The sequence below is a fragment of the Equus quagga genome, chromosome 2 (assembly GCF_021613505.1).
Source record: "Equus quagga isolate Etosha38 chromosome 2, UCLA_HA_Equagga_1.0, whole genome shotgun sequence".
Classification (NCBI taxonomy): domain Eukaryota; kingdom Metazoa; phylum Chordata; class Mammalia; order Perissodactyla; family Equidae; genus Equus; species Equus quagga.
The window spans coordinates 62412211-62432460 of record NC_060268.1 but is presented as its reverse complement, the minus strand read 5'-3'; the positions used below and the strand labels follow the sequence as shown (position 1 = coordinate 62432460).

General features: G+C 53.4%; 1 protein-coding gene across 4 annotated transcripts in view; it reads right to left on the bottom strand.

The window, feature by feature from the left end:
- The window catches only part of LOC124235428 (membrane progestin receptor gamma), an 87883-nt gene extending 68933 nt beyond the window's left edge, over nt 1-18950 (bottom strand). The window contains exon 1 of one of the 4 annotated variants that reach the window (XM_046653358.1): nt 18610-18950. The gene's annotated coding sequence lies outside the window, so the exon portion shown is untranslated. Of the gene's footprint in view, nt 1-7986; nt 8196-17736; nt 17869-18609 lie in introns of those variants that run through there. The other 3 variants (XM_046653363.1, XM_046653360.1, XM_046653359.1) reach the window with 3 other exon arrangements.
- Between the last annotated feature and the right edge of the window lie 1300 nt (nt 18951-20250).

The window sequence follows — 20250 nt, the reverse complement described above, 5'->3', positions numbered from 1 at the left end:
ATCCTTTAGCGCGCCGGAGAGAAAAATTGGAAAAAATCCAAATTTCTGGCACTAGAGAGCTGGCTGGGTAAGTTATGGTACCTCCACGCAAAATCGTACCGTGTGACTATTAAAAATGTTACAGATCTGGGGTTACTGACAGGAAACGGTGCCGTGACAGGTTGTTAAACAAAAAAAGCACGTTATGGAACAGCATAAATCTTATAACACCGTCTATAGAAAACTGTGGTACATTTAACTGCTTGTATTTATGGACAGAAAGCGTGTTTTCGCAGTGGTTCTCTCTAGACAGTAGGGGTTAGCTCCAGGGACATGCTTTACTCTCTTCCTTCTACTTTTCTATAACACTAGAGTTTGCCCACAATGAGCATGTGCATTATTATTATTAATTTTTTTTAACCAAAGCAACAATGCTATTAAAAGGAAATAAATGGATGAGTCCTCCAACTCTTAGCCGGTCTTAGAGAAATTAACTGTGAGAGCCAACCCAGCAGCTGCAATATCGGCATCTCCTCATACCCCATCTGAGGAGCCCGTCTCTGAGCCTTCCTCCCGTGCCCCCGGCCTGCCTGCTGGCCCAGGGGCAGCGCTGGCCATGCAGCCCTCCAATCAGGGTAACCAGGCCCAGGTCCTAAAGCCAAACCACTTGCGCATTTTGGAAAAGCCACCACATTTCCCCAAGCTGGAGGCCTAAGGGCTCCCTCTGTCCTGATCGTGGTGGAGGTGGAGACGGCAGGAGTATCAGTCGGTAGACACACACTGAGTACTTCCTGTGTGTGGGCACCGGTCAAGCACGGAGATACAGGAGATGGAGGCGGACAGAGGCCTGCCCCTGGGGACTCCTGGTCGAGTGCACGCAGGGCTCCAGGCAGGGAAAGCCACACGATTCCTCAGAGGTCCTGCAAAGCTCTGCTCTCCTGATGCATGGGCCACAATTTACGCTCCTACAACAAAATCGTGGGGTCCCCTCTGGAAGGACCCCACCCCTTAGCATATCCCCAAGCCCTCCACAGCCCACCCAGCCCCGGCCTCACCTCCCACCAGCCTTGCCATACACCCTACGCCCTATCACTCGTCTCTGCCCTTGAGCACACCAGGGGCTTTCCCACCTCCACGCCTGGCACCTGCTGTTTACTCGGGATGAGACAGCTCTTTCTCCACTTCTCTTCTTGACGAAATTCCACCCATTCTTCAAGGCTAAGTTTCAGTATCACTTGCAAGGGTCTATGTCATCCCATTTGCAAACTTGCCAGTGAAACACCAGTGCCCTGGCTCCCTCAGGTCGAGACTGGCCCCGTGTGTCTGGTTCACTGCTGTGTCTGAGGTGCTCAGCCCAGGACTGAGCATGGGGGTCCTGCTGAGTGAGTGCATGTTTGCTGAACGAGTGAATGACTTCTGCTGCCCACCACACTCTGAATCCTAGAGGCAGAGTCTGGACTATTTGTCTAGAACCCTCCACCCAGTGGTGTCATGCTCTATTCATGAATCCTACACTTCAGTACCAAAATGGTATATTTTGCTTGGTCCAAAATTTTTATTTCAGAATTTTTAAGATCTGAAATCTCAAACCAACTGTAAAAAAATGTATGAGACAACAGGGGAAATCTGAACACTGGATATTTTATGATAATGAGAAATGGTCAATTCTTAAGGTGCAATAATAGCACGATGGTTATGTGTTTTTAAAGAGCCCTTTTTTTTTTTTTTTTACTTTTTACTAAAGTAATTACAGATGAAATGATACGACGTCTTGGATCAGCTTCCACAGAATCTGGCTGGGAGCAGGGATGCTGGGTAGGGCTGGAGATGAAGGAAGATTGGCCATGAGTTGATCCTTGCTGAGGCCAGGCACGGAAGTTCATTACACTAATCTCTCAATGTTTGTATATGTTTTTAAAAAGAGACAATTACAATGTCAAAACACTCCTGAAATGTGAAGTATGCCTTGAGTCCTTCTCAGACGTTGCATGGCAGCAGACAAAGCAAAACGCTGTTGCAAGAATAATTGTTACTCTCTTCACAGACTTTCCTAACGTGAAATATCAACACGGCAGTTTTGAAACTGATACAGGAAACGGTGCATCAGAATCTCCATCTAAACAAGATAAAACTAAAGAAATTAAAGACAAGCCGGAAATGCTTTAGAAACAAAAAGTATGGCTCCTTCTAAATAAGAGACTGTAGTCCCTGAAAAAAAGCCAGAAGGCCTCGTCAGCGGAAAATATTCAAAGATATCTCACAAACATATCTCCTCACCATTCTCCAGCTAGGGTAGAGTGAGGAAAAACTTTTTCCTGGAAAATTTTATAGATAAGAAACATACTCGTGACATAATGATACTGCCAACGTACTTTGATTTTAAGATTCTGCTTTCAAAGGGATCAAATAACATTTCATCTTCAACTTTTCAAGACTAGATTTTGTGTTTTTGAAGTGTGTAGATTTTAATGTTTTGAACACTTCATTTTTGTTTATCTGCTAATACAGACCAGAATTATAATGCCTATTGTTACAAAGTTATGTTTACTTTATGTTCTAAAATATTATACATTTTTGTATTTAAAATTATTAAATATTTGGTTTTGCTGATTTCAATTTTCAAATATATTTTTAGACAATACAATATATATCTCAGTATTATGTGATATACAGAGTAAGATGGCCCTGGCTATTTTACTCCAGTATACCTAGTTCCACACACTGTGGGAGCAGGACCAGTGGGTGCCAGGCAGCCAGCCCGGGGGTCCTCAACTCTGGACTCGCGTAGACCCGCCCAGAGAGCTTCCAAACCTCCTGATGCCTGGGCCCACCACAGCTCAGTTACGGTGAGCTCTCCAAAGGTCAGGGAGGGAAGCTGGAGCCCAGGTGGAGCACAGTCAGAGTTGAGACGCTGAGGTTCCAGCCCGTGGTGAGCACAGGGCCCGGCAGAGCTGGTCTGCACTGAGCCTGCAGAATGAGGAGCAGAGCGCCTCCACTCCACAGCTCCTGGGCCCCCAGGGCGGGCGCTGGAGCCAGGTCCCTCCCCACCCCACAGGCTGGGAAAGGGCAAAGTCCCGGCCAGGTTGATGGGACGTGGATGCAGGCCCTGACTGTTGAGTTCCCTCACCCTAACGGGGAGACGTCAAACTGCTAAGGAAAGGGCGATCTTGCTTCTAATCTGATCAGAAACTTAAAGTGTGAGATACGGCTGTCAGCCTGTGAGACAGCCTAGACCACAGGAGCAAAGAAGGGAGGGAGACCGGTGAAGGGGGCACTGAGCGCCTTCCCACGCCCTGGGAAAGCAGATCTGGAAACCTGGAAGAGGTCACGCAGCCTCTGAGGGCAGAGCCAAGACCCCAGATGGGAGCTTCCGGGAGGCAAGCCTTAGTTCAAGGGACAGAGGCACTGTCCCCCACAGAGGAGGGACCGCTCCCCGCCTGGAAAATGTCCAGGTGGAGTCTGGGGTGCGGATCCTGGGAAGGCGGATGAAGTTAGGGGTAGAGACAAGGGTCTGGAAAACCTCTCCAGCAGTAAGTCCCACACCCAACGTGCATGCAATTAACCCAGGGGTTCCTGAAAATACGCAACGGGCTAGGTGAGGCCCTCTCAGGCTTTCTGAATCAGAACCTCAAGGGGGCAGCCTGAAAATCAGCCTGGTTATCAGGCTCCAATGGTGATTCGACACATGGCCCAGTTCTGGAACAACTGCCCCGAGCATGTGTGACTAGTCACCTTCACACGGCCCAGGATCCACTCGGGACATGAGACACTCGGAGCCCAAGGTGAGAGGAAGCACAGGGAGCTCAGGACCAGTGCTGGCAGGAGAAGGTGGAAAGGAGGTGCCCGCAGGGGAGAGAGGCAGAATGGGAGAGTTCGGCGATGGGTACCCAAGGAGGCGAGTTTGAGATTCAACTCTGCATCTCCTCAGTGAGCATGTCTCAACACTCGGGCCCTTGTTGAGCAGGGTATAAGAAATGGCTGCCCTCAAAGAGAATCGCTTCTCTGAGGAGACAGGTGTAAATAATAATAGAGCTACAAGGGATCAATGAGAGGGAGGGAGGGACCTGAGGGGCCACCTGCCTCCTGAACACACCCACTCGGGTGTTTCACAGGTGCCCTAACCCCACACAGCCACAGCTGCATCACTATCTGACCACTGAATCCTGCCTTGTACATGCTGCTCCCTCTGCCTCACTTCCTGCCAGCCTGGAAAATTCCACCTGACTTCATCAGACTCCAGTGCCCCTTGCCTCCCTCTACGCCCGGGGTCATGGGGCCTCCACTGGCACCCCTCCTGCACCTCAGGCGGCATGGGGGCTCCTGGAGCACATCTATCCCCGTCCCTGATGGCAGGTTCCCACCTGCTCGGGGACGAGTCCCCAGAACAAAGCAGAGTGCCCGACACGCCAGGGAGAGCTCAGAAAAAATCTGCCCAATGAGTTCCGAGAAGGGGCCCTGAGCAAGGATGTCAGAGCAGTCAGGGAAGGCTCCTGGAGGAGGCAGCGCTTGAGGCGGATGCCAAAAGAGGGGGAGGGCTTGCTCTGGCAAACAGGAGGGAACAGCGCCCCCGGTGCGAGGGACTTGAAAGCCAAGGCCCAGGGCAGGGAAGCCTGCTGGCGCTGAATTCAGAGAGGCAACAGATGGGAGGACAGCGCCAGGAGGGGCGCAGGGAGCAGACTGGGCACAGCGCCCCTCCAGGCTCAGAGTGGCCTCCCCCACCCACCCGCCTCACACCATGTACATTCCTGAGCGGCTTTCCCGGGCAATCATTAACCCTGAGCTTCACCGCCTGGACTGGGGGAATTGCTAACCGATCAAACCGGCGGGTGACCCATTTCACATAACTATTACCCAAAGAACACGCCCCACAAGTGAGGGGCAAATGGTCAGGGGCAGCCAAGGAGCCAAGGAGGTGTGATCTGGCAGAAGGAGGAAGGTCACGTGGACGGGACCAGTGACTGGCTTGTGCCAGACCTTCAGCCGAGAGTGGAGGACGCTGGGGGTCAGAGAAGGACACAGGGCCCAGATGGGAAAGGGTGTGACTGGCAAATGGCCCCACAGCGAAGGAGGAACTCAGACAAGTGGGAGGCTCCAGAGCACACACTGCTCCTGTCAGCGACATGGGAGTCGGCCCTCCGCCATGGGTTCGACCTGGCCCTGAGTCCCGACGTCTCTCTAGGGCCTCTCTCCCCTTCTGCAAAATGGAGTGACGGGGTTGAGCTGAAAGCCCATTTACTGAGCACTTAGTCTGCTCGTGGGCATTTCACACTCCACTGAGCTCTCACGGCGTGGCTCTGGGGGGGGGCACTTTTATAATCCCCAGGGGGCCCACCTCTTTGGTCTGTTTCGAGCATTAACAAGAGCCCAGGGTTAAGGGTGTGGTGCACAGCTGGTGTTCAGTGAGGAGCATCTGCCTCGACGACGCTGCCATAGCGGAGGACGTGCCTTCCCTGGCCCGCGCCAGGCTGCGAGGGGGATCCTCCTTCCTCCTCGCCAGGAGGCGTGTTTCCTGCCAAGCCCTGTCATCAGCAGCACGCTTCACAATATCTGGATGCAGCATCGGATTAGAGCCCCGGTGGCCGAAACGTGACTCGAGGTCCTTATTCCAGCGTTACGAAGCACAGGCCTTTCTAAAGGGCTGAGGGAAGACGCATTACTCAAAAACCCATGAAGAAGGGGAATAAGGCGTCCTTCCAGATCAGCCCCAAGAACACGCGGCCAGAGCTCAGGAAGGTGTAGCAGGTGACCTGCCGTTCCGGGGGGAGGGGACACGGGACGGGGCTGAGATGGGGATGCAGGACGGGGGTGGGTAGGGACCCTGGCCACAGCTGTCCCTGAGCCCTGGCCGTCCCTTCCTGCCCCCCAAAGCCCCAATGGCCACTGGTTATGGTGGAAAGTGATTCACTTTGCCCAGGGATGGAAAGCAGAGCTTCTACATGAAAAGTGAGAAGGAAAAAATCTTTTCCATCGTTAAAATGCCTCTCCCAAATGTGTCCCCATGGAGTCCCATAGAGCACCGTGAGAAAGGAAGTAGCATAAAGGTGGAAACACGCTTGGAGATAGGTCCCTATAGTTCTTGGCCCAGGAATGCTACATTGGGCTGGCATCTGTGTAAGCAGATGGAAAAGTGGTCACCTCTGCAGTGTGAGTCAAGGGCCGCCCTCCACACCATGAGGCTGGAAATTTCACCGTTAGAGATTCATTTCTTAGGGTCTTTTTACAAAAGGGCCTGAAGAACATGCTGACTTTGGGGATAGAGGAGAGGTCGTGCAGATTAGCTGAAATTATTAGAGGAATTTTTTTTCCTCTTACTTTTCAAGCAGAGGCGCAGATCTCCCTGTGCAGGGTGAATTCATTTCCACAATAACTGGTGGCAGCTGGCCCTTCAGGGGGATAAGTCAGAGCAGGAGGAGTGGAGTAGAGGGGCAGAGAACCCAGCTGTGTCAGGACCCATCTTAAACAGTCTGCTGGAAGAGAGCGTTGGGCAAGGAGTGCGAAGATCTGGTTCAAGCCTGACTGAGCTGTCCCTGGGAGGCCCACGTGACTCTGCACGAGCTGTGCGACCTTCCTGTGCCTCAGTTTCCACATCCCAGCATGAGAAAATGAAGATGGCAACACCTGCCCAGCACCAGGAGGCACTCGGTGAGCAGCACTGAAGGCATGACTCGGCACGTCCTGGGGCGTGAAACCCTCTGGCTCACCCCAAGAGGGACTCATTTAACCCCCCAGAGACCTGGGTCAGCCTCCGTCCTCCTCAGGCCAGCAGGACACTGGAAACAAAACTGGAAACAAAACTGGGAGCCGGAACAAAGTCTTCTTTAAAGGAACAAAGCCCACCTTATCAGGAGAGGTGCTTTCCCTTTGAAAGTCAAATCTGAGGCCTTGGGGACAATGGTGGGCGGAGGCCCAGCCAGAGGCGGGTCCCTCCCCTTCCCCGGCCTGTGAGAGGGTGGTCACTGGAATTCACTTCCTCAGACTCCTCTTCTGCTCTTTTCAAGCCGTTAAGGAAATCCTGAGCATGATAAGCAAAGACTTGATCATTAGAAGGAGCAGAAAAGGCAACTAAAAGGCAAAACTGATGCATCTAGAAGAGAATCCAGGTGTGAAACTAAGGCCCAGAGACGTTATGTGGTTTGCTCAGCATCACACAGCGAGCTGGTCCTAGGGTAAGTCCAGAAGCCCCCAGTCTTGTTAAGCTACAACCTAGAAGGAACATTCCTGCAACTGGGCATCTGTTGGACTCGGAGGAACCATCCCTGGTAGGAAAGTGAAGATTAAACCAAACCAGACGAGGAGGGAGGAGGGAAAAGGGGGGAGGGCAACAGAGCCGGTCACTCCCCCTCCTCCCGCATCCTCCCAGCAGACTTGTGGTTAAGCCAATTTCATCCTCCTTCACACAATTTCCTTTTTTTTCACTTACAAATTTTCTTAAACCACTGGTCAGGTTCTAGACAGGACGCATACCAAAAACATCTAAGAAATAAACTATTGACATCTCATATTTCAAAAACTGACACCCTCCCCACTTGGCGCCTTCTCAGCGGCTGCTCCCCACCTCTGCCTTTCAAGAGAAGGACTCCCAGCCGGGAGAAGCATTATTGAGCCCTGATCTGGGGAAACACTTGTTTCCTGCCCTAGGGGCAACTGAAGGATACTTGAGGAGGCAACAAACCCCCACTGGAAGTTTTCAAAGCCTCACCGTCCTCACTGAAATGCAAGGTCACCACGTCCATCCCGTCCCATCCAGCTTGCGGGTCCCCCGGGACTCCCCTCCCAGCAGGGAGGCTGCCAGGCGCGCTGCTCCCCTACTGCTGACAGAGCCCACAGCGACTGCGCTGCCTCCTGTCCCTTCCCATCTTGGCGGCGCACTTGTCGCCCCAGAGTAGACTCACCATCCTCCTGCCTCCCTGGAGGCCTGATGCTCCACCTCCCCCAGGGACACCTGGCCCGTGGAATGCCAGAAACCAGGGGGCTCCTCACCAGACCTCCTTCCCCTTCCTTTATCACCTGTTCCAGACCCCCTGTCTGCTTGAACTCCTCTTCTTTCAAGAAGTCTTCTCTGCCAACCACAACCCAGCTGGCTTCCCCCTGTTCTCTGCACTCGCCACTGGAGCTCGATGGCATACGGGTGACTCAGTACATGGTGTCTCTCCCGGACGGGAGAAACAAACCCGACAGACTCGGACCACCCAGAGCACCTGGCCCTGTGCAGAGTTCATCAGAACTACGTAAGCACTTGCTGAGTGTGAGGTTATTTCCCCACACACTTCACTCTCAAAAGGGTAAACAGCTCTCTAAGCAAAAATAAAAGAAATCGTAGGGAAGCGTGAGTAATCGCCAATTGTGTGGGTGCGTTGATGAACGTCCCGTGCACTTACTGACTTAGAGCTCACAGGACTGGGATGCAGGCCAGAGTTATTACAATTGGGCAAATTCTCCCCTTCCCGCCCCGCAGCCAAGAAAAGATTCTGTGTGATTTGAGCAGGACCCCCAGCTCCTATTCAGCGATGCTACTGCCAACCATCCACCATTATTACACAATTCGCCAAATTTGGAAGACTTTTTGGTCTTCAAGAATTCCTTTCTCTGGGGCCGGCTCCGTGGCCGAGTGGTTAAGTTCGCGCCCTCCGCTGAGGGGGCCCAGGGTTCGGATCCTGGGCGTGGACATGGCACTGCTCATCAGGCCACACTGAGGTGGGGTCCCACATCCCACAACTAGAAGGACCTGCAACTAAGATATACAACTGTGTACGGGGGGGTTTGGGGAGATAAAGCAGAAAAAAAAAAAGAATTCTTTTCTCAATTCAAATGCCACTGGAAGGTCAGAACCAGTTGACAGGTATGGGCATCTGATCCCAGGGTAGGGAGGATCTGGGAGAGAGGCGAGGGTCTTCATGGAGCCAAAATGGTGGAGGCTCACTTGAGACAGGAGGGGAAACACCTCCTCCGTCTAACAGGCAGAAGGGTGGGAGGTGCCAGGGGCTGGTAGCAGCTAGTCGAGGAGGTAAGGTACGCAGTTGAGTCCATCCAGGGAGTGGGCTGTGTTAATGTGATATGGAAAAGGTGCGGACCAGGGAGCTGACTGTCATAAGCAGCTTCACAGCCCCACCCTGAAGCCCCAGAGGGAGTTAACACAAAGTCAAATTATTCCTGGGAATTAAAAAATTGTTTTCAAAAAGCATCCACAGGGTCCACCCTGCATCTTTGACCCTATGGCCCCATCCTTTCCCATAATCCACCAGATTCACCTCCTCCTTGTGTATTTTTTTCATCTCCCGGTTCTGATCACTGCCCCCACCCCATACACACACCTCCCACACACACCTCTGTACCTCCCAGTCTGCGCTCCTGCCATCCCCACCACGAGGCCTCTCCTTATCGGCAGCCACCTCCCCCAGGAGGTCTGCCCTGAGAGCTTGCCACTCACACTTGACAGTTCTGGAGCCTCACTGAGACCTGCCACTCACTGATCTTCATACTCTGTCCTTGTCCAAGGCTCTCTGTTGTCTCAACTGTACCCGTAAGATTTTAACTTATGGAGGTAGCCAAATGGCACACAGAGAGGCTAATGCCATTGAAAGAAGAACTTATTGCTTACATTTCCCAAGAGAAGGGGCGCACCGCATACGACCACAAGAGAAGCGCTAGGTTTTGGTCAGGAGGCAGAAGCAGGAGCGAGGGGAAGGCTAGGCCAGAGTTTTACTAGGGTTTCCATGGAAAAGGCAGGGCAGGGGAGACGGGTCAGGACTGGCTAGTCTGACTAGTTCCAGTGGGCTCTGGGGCATCGGGGCTGTCCCGGGTTACTGGCTACCTGCCCTGGGACAGGTTAGGGCAGGGGAAACACTGGCTCAGTGTGTGACCGTGAGATAAGGAGGTGCTTCAGAGAATGGGCCTGGACCACAGAGGAGATGGAAACAACGCTGGCCGTTGAGTGTGGCCCGGTGATTAATGGCTGCCAAATGGACGAAAACTCAGAACACCCAGCCACTCACTCCCCTCACCCAGCTCAGCTTCCAGGGCTCTCTGATCCAACCTCCCTCTCCGTAACACAGTGTCCTCCGCCCTCTGAGTGTCTGGTACCTTGTAACACAACGCCATCCCTGGACGAACTCAACTATCTACCTTCACTCGTCAACTTGTTGTCTCTGGCCCCCTGGCACCAGCACCCTCCTCCCTCGCCTCTGCCTGTCATACAGCAGAGGTGTTTCCGGTCCTGGTCCCAATCTGGAATGCACCCCAATGCTTCCTCAGGGCTCCCTGTGCCAGGGACCACCCCTCTCTACCGAATCTCTCCTATCAGCACTAAGAATTCTTTTTTTTTTCTGCTTTTTCTCCCCAAATCCCCCCAGTATATAGTTGTATATTTTAGTTGTAGGTCCTTCCAGTTGTGGCATGTGGGACACTGCCTCAGCGTGGCCTGATGGGCTGTGCCAGGTCCGCGCCCGGGATCGGAACTGGTGAAACCCTGGGCCGCCAAAGCAGAGCGTGCAAACCTAACCAATGGGCCACAAGGCCGGCCCCAGCATTAATAATTCTTAAAAAACAGTAGCAAGAGCAAAAAACTCCCTGATCAACTAGGGAAAAAACACTTGTAATTTATACTCTAGATAAAAGACTAGTTTCCCACATACATAAGGATCACCTCCAATTCAATAAGAAAAAGACCAACAAGCTGATAGAAAATGGGCAAAACATAGAAACAGTTCACAGAAAAGGAAATACAAATGGCTCTTACATCTAGAAAAACGTGTTCAACCTTATTCATAGCAAGAAAAATGCAAATTAAAACTATATCGAGAAACTATTTTTGTCTTCCAGATTGTCAAATATCAGTAAGTTTGGTAACACACTGTATCGGAAGGTGTGGGAAAACGAGCATCCGCATACATTGCCAGTAGGAGTGTACATTCTCAGGAATTCTATGGAGAGCGATATGCCGAGAGCTATCAAAATACAAACGCACGGACTTTCTGACCCATCAATTCCACTTCTGGGACTTTATCCCACACGTACCCACCTACACGGCAAAATGACTAGAGCACAAGGGGATTCAGTGGGACATTATGATGTCCGAAAAACAGGACACTAGTTAAATCAATGAGGTGACACCCATATGGTGGAACACAATATAGCCGTAAATGGGAATGAAGACGCTTTCTAGGTACTGATCTGGAAGCATCTCAGACAGCCAAGCGGGAAAAGAAGGAATCAGGGGCAGAAGAATGCATAACGGGCACTGCCATTTAGGGGAATGACCTCCGTCTGTAATTACCGATTCCCGGGTGAAACATCTCTGGAAGAATATGTAAGAAATTGGTAAAGTCGCCTCCGAGGAGGGGAGGGAACTGGCAGGCCAAGGGACACGGGGCACTAAGACTTTTCACAGTGAAATCTTCACTGTTTTTGAATTCTGAACATGTACATCTATTTTCTAAGAAAAAAGGGGGAGAGCCAAAGAAGGAAGATGAAATAAACAAATAAAGCCCTCCCTAACCACTTCCCTTTCTGGCTTCCACTCTCTCTCCTCAGCTTTACTGACGCATTTTTGGGAAAGCCATCTGCCAGCTGTCTCCCTTCCCTCCTGCCCCATTCCTCCACTGCCTCGGTCTGACCTCCCCCACGGCACTGTCTGGGCTCCAAATCGGGCGGCTGCTTCCCAGCCCTCCTCTTGCTTGCTCGCTCTGTAGACCTCCCCGCGGGCCACGCACTCCTCCTTTTCACGGGCTGCCAGGGCCACACGCTCCACTGTCTCTGCTCCCTCTCTGGGAACTCCTCCCCAGTCTCTGCAGACTCCTCCTCGGCTCTAAATGCTGGTGCTCCTGGAGCTCACTGCTAGGCCCTGCTCTTTGCTCTGCTCTCCGTGGTCCGCACGCTCTCCCTGGGCTCTCTCACCCACGCCAAGGTTTCGCTCATCATCTATATGCATGTAACTCCCAAAAGCACATGTCCAGCCAGACCTCGCTTCTGAGCTCAGGGTCCCACTTGGCTGTTGCCCAAGGATTTCCAATCCAACATGCCCAACATGTAACTCGCCAGCTTCCAGCCACTCTCATCCTCCATCCACGGGAGGCTTCCTCGCCTGGGTTCCCTCCTGGTTATGCCTAGAGTCTGTCCGCTCTTCCCCACCTCCACCAACGCTCCCGCTGCTCACCCAGGGGAAGCCTTCTTCATCAGCTCCACCAGCCTCCTCACTGGTCTCCCTCACGCTTTCCCACCTGAGGGCCTTTGCACACACTGTTACTTGTGCCCTGAATATTCTCCTCCACTCTCTGCCCCTGCTTTATCTTGACTAGCTCTTGTCTCTCTTCTAGAAGTGAGATTAACATCATTCTCTCAAGAAGCCCTTCCTGACCCCTGGACCAATGGATCGCAACTGAGGGTGATTCTGCCCCAAAGGAGACATTTGGCAATGTCTGATGGCATTTTTGGTTGTCACGACTGGGATGGGAGTGTGTGTGTGGCTAGTCATCTAGTGGGTAGAGGCCAGGGATGCTGCTAAACATCCTACAATGCACAGGACAGCCCCCACGACAAGGAATTATCTGGTCCAAAGTGTCAAGAGTGCCAAAGTGAGGAACCCTGCCCTAGACGGAACCACGTCCCCACTACACACTTTCATAACACGCTCCATTTCTCCTGTTACCACCTGGCATGATTGTGATTAAATCTTTAACTGTGCAAAGGTATTGGCCAAGCTCCATTTTCTAAGCTTTATGAGACGAACAAATGAATCCAGGTCAGTGGCTCATGTTTCTCTCTACACCTCCACCCCCAGTGCTCGGCCTCAAGAACAGAGCCTTGAGCTTGGCAGTGAACATGTGTGGACTGACATGAAATGCTCAGGGCAGGGACTGGCCCATACTGAACAGAGGTGACCCCATGTCCTGGCCTCCAACTCCACTGGGTCCTCTGTGCCATCTGACGGCAATCCCTTCTCTTGCCCTCCACCAGCTTCTCTCCCTGTCCCAAAGCACCCAGCCCTGCACAGCTTTGCAGGCCCTCAAACCCTCATCTTCACCCAGCTGGTGTCATGGGCCCCTTCAAGCCAGCGGGGCCCAAGCTTATCCCCTCATTGTCTTGCCAAATCAGCTGCTCCTCCTGCAAGCTTGCCCAGGCAGCGGCACCACCCCTCACCCAGCCGCCGACCCAGAAACCTGGGCACCCTTGTGCAGCATGTCCACCTTTCAGACTGCTCCCTCCACGCCCGCAACGACATGGCTTCAGTGTTACCCAGTTTTCTCCCCCTTGGTTCTTGCCTTAAGCCTCTTTCCCTCTAGTGCACCTGTGACATCACTCACAGCTATGTCCTTCTAAGATGACAGCTGGCCTGTATCACTTCCTGATTACAAACCCCTCAAGGCTTCGCACTGCCCAAGGTGAGGGGCCTGAGCGTTCCCAGCCTGGTCCCAGAGCCTCCCCATCTCCCGCTCCAGGGCCTCATCTCCAGCCACACCCTGCTTCAATCCCAAGTACAAACACCGTTTAGGCTCTCTCTTCCCCTTCCCCCCCTCCCCTCCCCCCTTCTTCTCCCTCTCTTCTCCTTCCTCTGCTTAGACGCCTGGAGATCTCATGGTCATCCTTAAAATCTAGTTCAAACACTTCTTCAATAGCATGGCCGTTCCTCAAAAAAATTAAACACAGAATTTCCATATGATCCAGTTATTCCACTTCTGGGAATATACCCCCCAAAAAATTGAAAGAAGGGCCTCCAACAGATATCTGTCCACCTATGTTCATAGCAGCACTATTGACAATGTCCCAAAGGTGGAAGCGACCCAGGTGTCCATCCACAGATGAAAGGATAAACAAAATGTGGTACATCCATGCAATGGGATATTATTCAGCCTTAAAAAGGACGGAAATTCTGATGCACACTATAACACAGATGAATCTTAAAACATGATGCCAAGTGAAAGAAACCAGACACAAAAGTTCACACGCATGAGTCTATATGAAGTACCTAGAACATGCAAATTCACAGAGACAGAAAGACGAATGGCGGCTACCAGGGGCTGGGGGGAGAAAGGAATGGGGAGTTAGTGTTTAGGGGGTACAGAATTTCAGTTTTCTGGAGTGAAGAGCGTTCCAGGGTTGGATGGTGACGATGGTTGCACAACCATGTAAATGTACGTAACGACACTGAACTGTACGCTTTAAAGTGATTAAAATGGTAAATTTTGTGTTATGTATATTTTACCACACTAAAAAAAGGCAAAAAACAAACCCAAACCCACCTCTTCTTGCTGAAACCCTCTATACACAACCCCCACGTCCCCAAACCCATGCATGCCCCTGTGCGCCCATCCCCAAGTCGCTACAGAGCTCCCCTCGCGCAGCTGAGCAGACCGTCCTCTGTGCATGCTCGCACAGGCTCCAGCGCACTCAGTTACAGACTGAGCTCTCCGTCCTCCCAGACGGAAGGTTTCTGCAGGCAGGGACGGTGTCTAACTCGCCGCTCTGTCCCCGGCATCTAGCCCGCAATCTAGAGCAACCTCTAGTCCTTCAATAAGGACTATAAGAATGAATAACCAAACCAACCATTTTGGGTTAATACTACCCAAAATCTCGCAACCTGTTGTCCCCAGAACAGTGATTTACTTCCAAGATTCATCAACAACCCCCTCCCATCCCTGGAGAAGATAAATCTTCGCCCTTCCATTAAGCAACAAGGTCAGAAGGGGCTTCCACGGACAAAGTTAATAAACAGCTAACTTGGGAGGAATAAACAAAATAAAACTGCGCCGGATGGGGGCAGGCCCTTGTATCTAACACCAGCACACCCCGCCTCTCCCTCCTCTGGGCAGTGGGCAGGCTGATTCACTTCCTGTGTCCCCTCCCAGGGCAGCGTGAGAGGGGACCGTGGAGAAGCCCCGGTCTTAGGGCACATACAGATGATTAGTCACTGGCTGGAAGGCTGCTGACCTTAGTGCATGGCTGACCACAGCCTGCCCGCCCCGCCCCCACCGTCCTAGTGACCTGAGATCTGGAAGGCAAAGAGTACTTGGCCTTGGCTCTCAGCAAGAGGCCCCGTGGCCCAGAGCCTTCCCTTTTCTCATAGCTCCCATCCACCCTGTAAGCCCTTGGAGCCCCCACCTGCAGACTCCTCGTTCACACATGGTCCACTTTTACAGAGCAGGGGCTGGAAGGAGAAATGGTCCCCTGGTCCTGAGGTCACCCTCGGGAAGGTCTTCTGAGATCATCTAACCCAGTGGTTCTCAACCAGAGAAAATTTTGCCGCCGGGGGACATTTGGCAATGTCTGGAGACATTTTTGGTTGTCAAGAAGGAAGCAGGAGGTCGTACTATGGCATCTGGTGGGTAGAGATCAGGGATGCTGCAGAACATCCTACAATGCACAGGACAGCCCCAACAAACCAGAATTATCTGGTCCAAAATGTCAGTAACCCCTGACCTAAGCCAAGTGTCTCCTGTATAGATGAGGAAACTGAGGCACAAGAAGTGACAGGGCCACAGTCACGCTGAGTTAGATGTGTCAGAATTAGAATCCAGGCTCCCACCAGCCACACGAGCCTTCAGCTCCCAAGATTGCAGTGGCCAACACAAAGACTGGTAGCAAGCTGGCAGAGTGGCTGAATTTGGGACTACGGGGTCTAGAAGCCCATGATGGCCGGGCTCTGAGCCTCTGGCAGGCCCCCAGTGAAGCCCAGCAGGGTTAGCCTGGCTGCGGGGCTCCCAAAGAATCAAAGAGGAAGATGTCTAAGGCCGCTATGGTTTGTCCAGGCAAAAGGCCCGTTTGAGGTTTAGGCAAAATTTACCACTCAAGTCCCCACAGAGGACACTGGGGGTGTTCCTGGCCTGCTGTCCAAGCCAGAAGTGAGGACAACTCTCTAAGATAACCCCTGCCTTACGGGGCAGGGCATGGGCAGGAATTACACCTCGGACTGCTGCTTTGGGGGACACTGTCTTTTTTCCTCGATGCCAAAAATGATCACATCTCCCACACCTGTCGGCTCCTCACTGCCATCCTGCAAAATTTCAAAATAACATCTAGAGTCACCTTTGTCCTTTTCCCCCAGGAGCCAACACCATGTCTCCAACCATGGGCAAAACACCAGGGCGCAGGTCCAGGCATCAGAGCTGACGTGCAACCCCATTATTTACGAAGGACTGACTCACATCAGGTCACAACAGACGTACTTTTCCATCCACTGTTCCTGAAAGCCACCAGACTTGCAGTGATAGTGGCGATAAAGAGAAGGCCAGAGGACAGGAATGCATGAGCTATGGCCCAGGTCAAGGCTTCACCCTATTCAGGGGAAGGAAGCCCACAGGGAGTGGTTGAGAGGCAAGGCTGGGGGGAACCTACAGTGGCCTCAGACACAGGAGGAGTCACCATTGCAGAGTCATTTCTTCAGGCAAAGCATTGTTATTGTTCCCTCCACCTGCCCTGTCCCCTTCCTCCCCAATTTTTCCAACAAGCTGGTAAACTCCTACACATCCTTCAAGGCCCAACGTCTGGAGTCCCTCCCCTAACATCAACTCCAACTCTTAATCTGGCAAACCACAATGGCGATGGAAAAAGATTCTTCCACATACACATGAGAAAATAACAATCACCTCTTATGGCTTGCTTTGAAGCTAACAGAGCCCTCTGGACAACTCACTCTCTCATAAAACCATGCAGATTCTATTGTCCCCATTTTACAGATGAGGAAATTGAGGCCCACAAAAGCAAGTTCTCTTCCCGCAATCCATAGTTGCCCCATGGAGTGGTAGAGAGAGGGAGGAGGCAGTAAAGATTAAAGTTTCCAAATAAGATTTTCTGGGGGCCAGCCCCATGGCCGAGTGGTTAAGTTCGTGTGCTATGCTGCGGTGGCCCAGGGTTTTGCCCGTTCAGATCCTGGGCGCAGACATGGCACCACTCATTAGGCCACACTGAGGCGGCGTCCCACATCCCACAACTAGAAGGACCCACAACTAAGATATACAACTATGTACCAGGGGGATTTGGGGAGATAAAGCAGAAAAAAAAAAAAGATTGGCAACAGTTGTTAGCTCAGGTGCTAATCTTGAAAAAAAAAAACATTTTCTGGAGGAATGGGTAAGACTTGGATATAGATGGGACAAGGGTCCTCAGCCTCCAGCCTAGGGCAGGGCCAAGCTGGGATGTGCTCACTGGTTTAAAAAAAACCAAGTTGCCCCAAGTGGATGAGGATGTCAAGGACCCTCGAGGGTGACGGTGGGCAACTATGTGGTCCAGTTTTTCAGAGTGCCCTTTCTGCTCAACAAGGGCAAAGATCGTCGGCTGGAAAAGAATCTCTGCCGTTTCAGCTTAATTCATCCCATTCTCATGGAGCACCTTCTGCGCGCCCAGCACTATGGCTCCAGCAGCCAAAACAGGTGCCGGCGTCCTGCAGCTGCCGCAGCTTAGCAAGGAGAGGAGTTCCCAAGCTCTCTTGGAGGAGCTTCCTGACCGATTTTATTTCTTCTTGGAGATGCCCTCTCCTGGCCTACCCCTTTCAGCGGAAGAACCTCGAGGGAAGGGGGAAAAAGAAATGAAGCCCTGCTGAGTCAGGGGCCCAGCAAAAATGGAGAACCAACCACCTGGCTCTAGAAAATGGTGGTCTGAGGTTCAGGTCCACCACGTTTCCCCAGCAAATTACTTAAACTCTTTGGGCCTCCTTTTGTCTCACCTGCCAGTAGAATAAGACCTACTACCCCACTGGTTACTGTGGTGTAAAATGAAATCAGAGATGTGTCCATGTTAGTGATGTTAGCTCTTCTCTGATCCACTGACCTCTCCATCTGTTCTCTCTGGTTCTGCGCGGGAAGGAACATCTTTCATTCCCATCTCCGCTCTGAACGGAGCCCTCTGTGCAGCCGAAGCTGGATGAAGCTCATTCTGCTCAAATCAGCAAGGGTTACTGAGCTCTTGATCTATGCCCCTGCCGGGCTGTGGGCCACCCTCTCTCCTGCGCTCATCTGACTGGGCTTGGGAAGGCCTGGGGGGAATGGGGTCAGGGAGGGGGAGGGGGGGGTGAGGGGCGGGTCAAGGATGCCCAGCCCGGCTGTGCCTGCCGGGAGACAGGACAGAAGCCGGGACTCCCCGTGGTTGGGAACTCACTTCATCAGGGCCCAGACGGGCCCCCCTGGGCAGAGGGCCGCCCCCTCTTCCGCACCCCGTCTCGCTCAGCCCAGTCTCCTATCGTATATCCGGCCCGAGGAGGCGGGAAGCACAAATGTAAACATCTCTTAAGAAATCGCCAACTCTGCAGCCCCCATCCAGGGATCTTTTCAAGGGACTGAAGGACGCGGGGAGGGACGCAAACGCTCAGAAAAGTGAGAGAGAGGAAAAGCGAGAAGGCAAAAATCAACTAATTTCAGCGGAGACCGTGTGCAGCCGCGGCGGCTGCCCCACCATCGCACCGGCTCCGGGCGCTGCGGGAGGCTGGGCGGGGGGCGAGCGGGGGAAGGGGCTGCGCTCCCGGCCGCCCCGGGCGCTGCCGGCCGGGCGCAAACTTTCCAGGACCCGCCCCTGCATTGGCCGACGGGCTCCCGGGGAATGCGGGGCGGCCGCGGAGGCGGGGTGCGCATGGACCCGGAGGCTGGGAGGACGCGCGCGGCGGGGGACCCGCGGGCGGCACTGGCCGGGAGTCCCGCCCTCGGTTACCTGGCTCCGAGGGTCCTAGGCGTCCAGTCCAGAGGGCGCAGGGACGTGGCACAAGCGGGCTGGGGCCCGAACACTCCTCGGAGCCGCAGCGGCCCCCAGACACGCGGGCGCTGCACCTGGCCCGGCCGGTCCGCGCCTTCCCCGCGGTCCCCGCCCCCGGTCCCCTCCCGCGAGGGGCGGGGCAGGGCGGCGGGGGAGGAGCCGAAGGCAGGGGGCCGCCTCCCCTCGTGGGGCCCGACCTAACGACCTGCCACAGACCCTGAACTCCGTAACCTCCAAACGGGCGCCCCATCACTCGCCAGTCTGAGGTGCGACCACAGCCATGCGCCCAGGTGGAGTCAGGGGTGCGCACAGGCCTCTTCCCCGCCCTTCATTCCCACCCGCACCCCAGGGCTGAAGGCTGGGAGCCCCAAGGCATCCTTGAGGGCAGTGCCACCGAGATGAGACGGCCCTTGAGAAGAATGCATGGGGTGGGGCACAAGGAAGGAAAAAACAACTGAGTACTCGTAGCCCCGCCCCAGCTTGTCCTCTTTCCCCCGCGGGAGAGGCTCTGGGCTGCGCTTGGCCCTGTCGTCGGTTCTACTGGCTCTCGCCAGCGTGTCCATGCCACGGGGAGCTTTGTCACCCCTCTCCCCTTCCCAGGTCTCCACTTCCCAGGTCCGGAAGGCGCCGGGCCTGGACCTCTGCCACTCAGTGGACACAGCATAAGAGTTGAAGGGACATGGAGGTCACAGAAGCAACACCTGGCCTGGGGACCCAGACTCCGGAGCTACTCCCAGGTGCTGGAGGAACAGGTTGCAGCTACTTCCTGGCCCCACCCCGCCCCCTCCCAGAGGAACTCTCAAAATCCAGCCCTTGGACAAAACTCCCAGACTGCAGTGGGAGTCGTCCCCATGGCCCGGGCTCTCTGAGTTCCTGCTCCCTGCCTTGCCTTGTTTGCTAAGTGTGCAGGCAGTAGAAGGAGCACCAGACCAGGAGTCCAGAGACCTGGGCTCTAGCCTCCAGTTAGCTCTGTGACCTTGGATCAGTCTCTGTCCCTTTCTGGGCCTCAGTTTCCAGATTTGCAGTGAGTGGGCTGCAGTTGATGATCTCTAAGGCCCTTTTTATGGATCCTGAATCGTGCTATTGGGCATCTTGCTTATTAGGTTTTTCTGTGGCTGCACATCTTGTAAAGAGGTGTGTGTGTATGTGCCCCTCAGTCTAAATAACCTTGTCCTCTCAGACCTAAGTTCTTGAAGGGAACGTGATGAGGTTGGACTGACAGGTGGGCGGTCATCCTGTACAAACCAGATTACCCAGAATGGCTGGCTTAGGGAAAGTGGATCCCAGTCCCAGCTTATGCTGAATTCAAGGTGGCCTCAGACAAGTCCCTCATTAATAATCCCTGCTTTGTCTTCCCAAAGGTGTTGAGGGGCTAAATGAGATATCAGACATGAAGCCCTTTGAAAGCGGAAGGCAAAGGGTTGTGTGCTTTCTGACATCATCGTCATCTTTTGATGCCTGTGACAGTGATGGACTTTGGAGGCATTGGGCATGAGGTCTGCAGAGCCCAGCGCTGGCCTTGTCCCCACCCTGCAGAAGCTGCAGTATGCACAGCACAGGCCTGCAGCCCTCCACCCCGACCCCAGCAGCCAAGGTGAG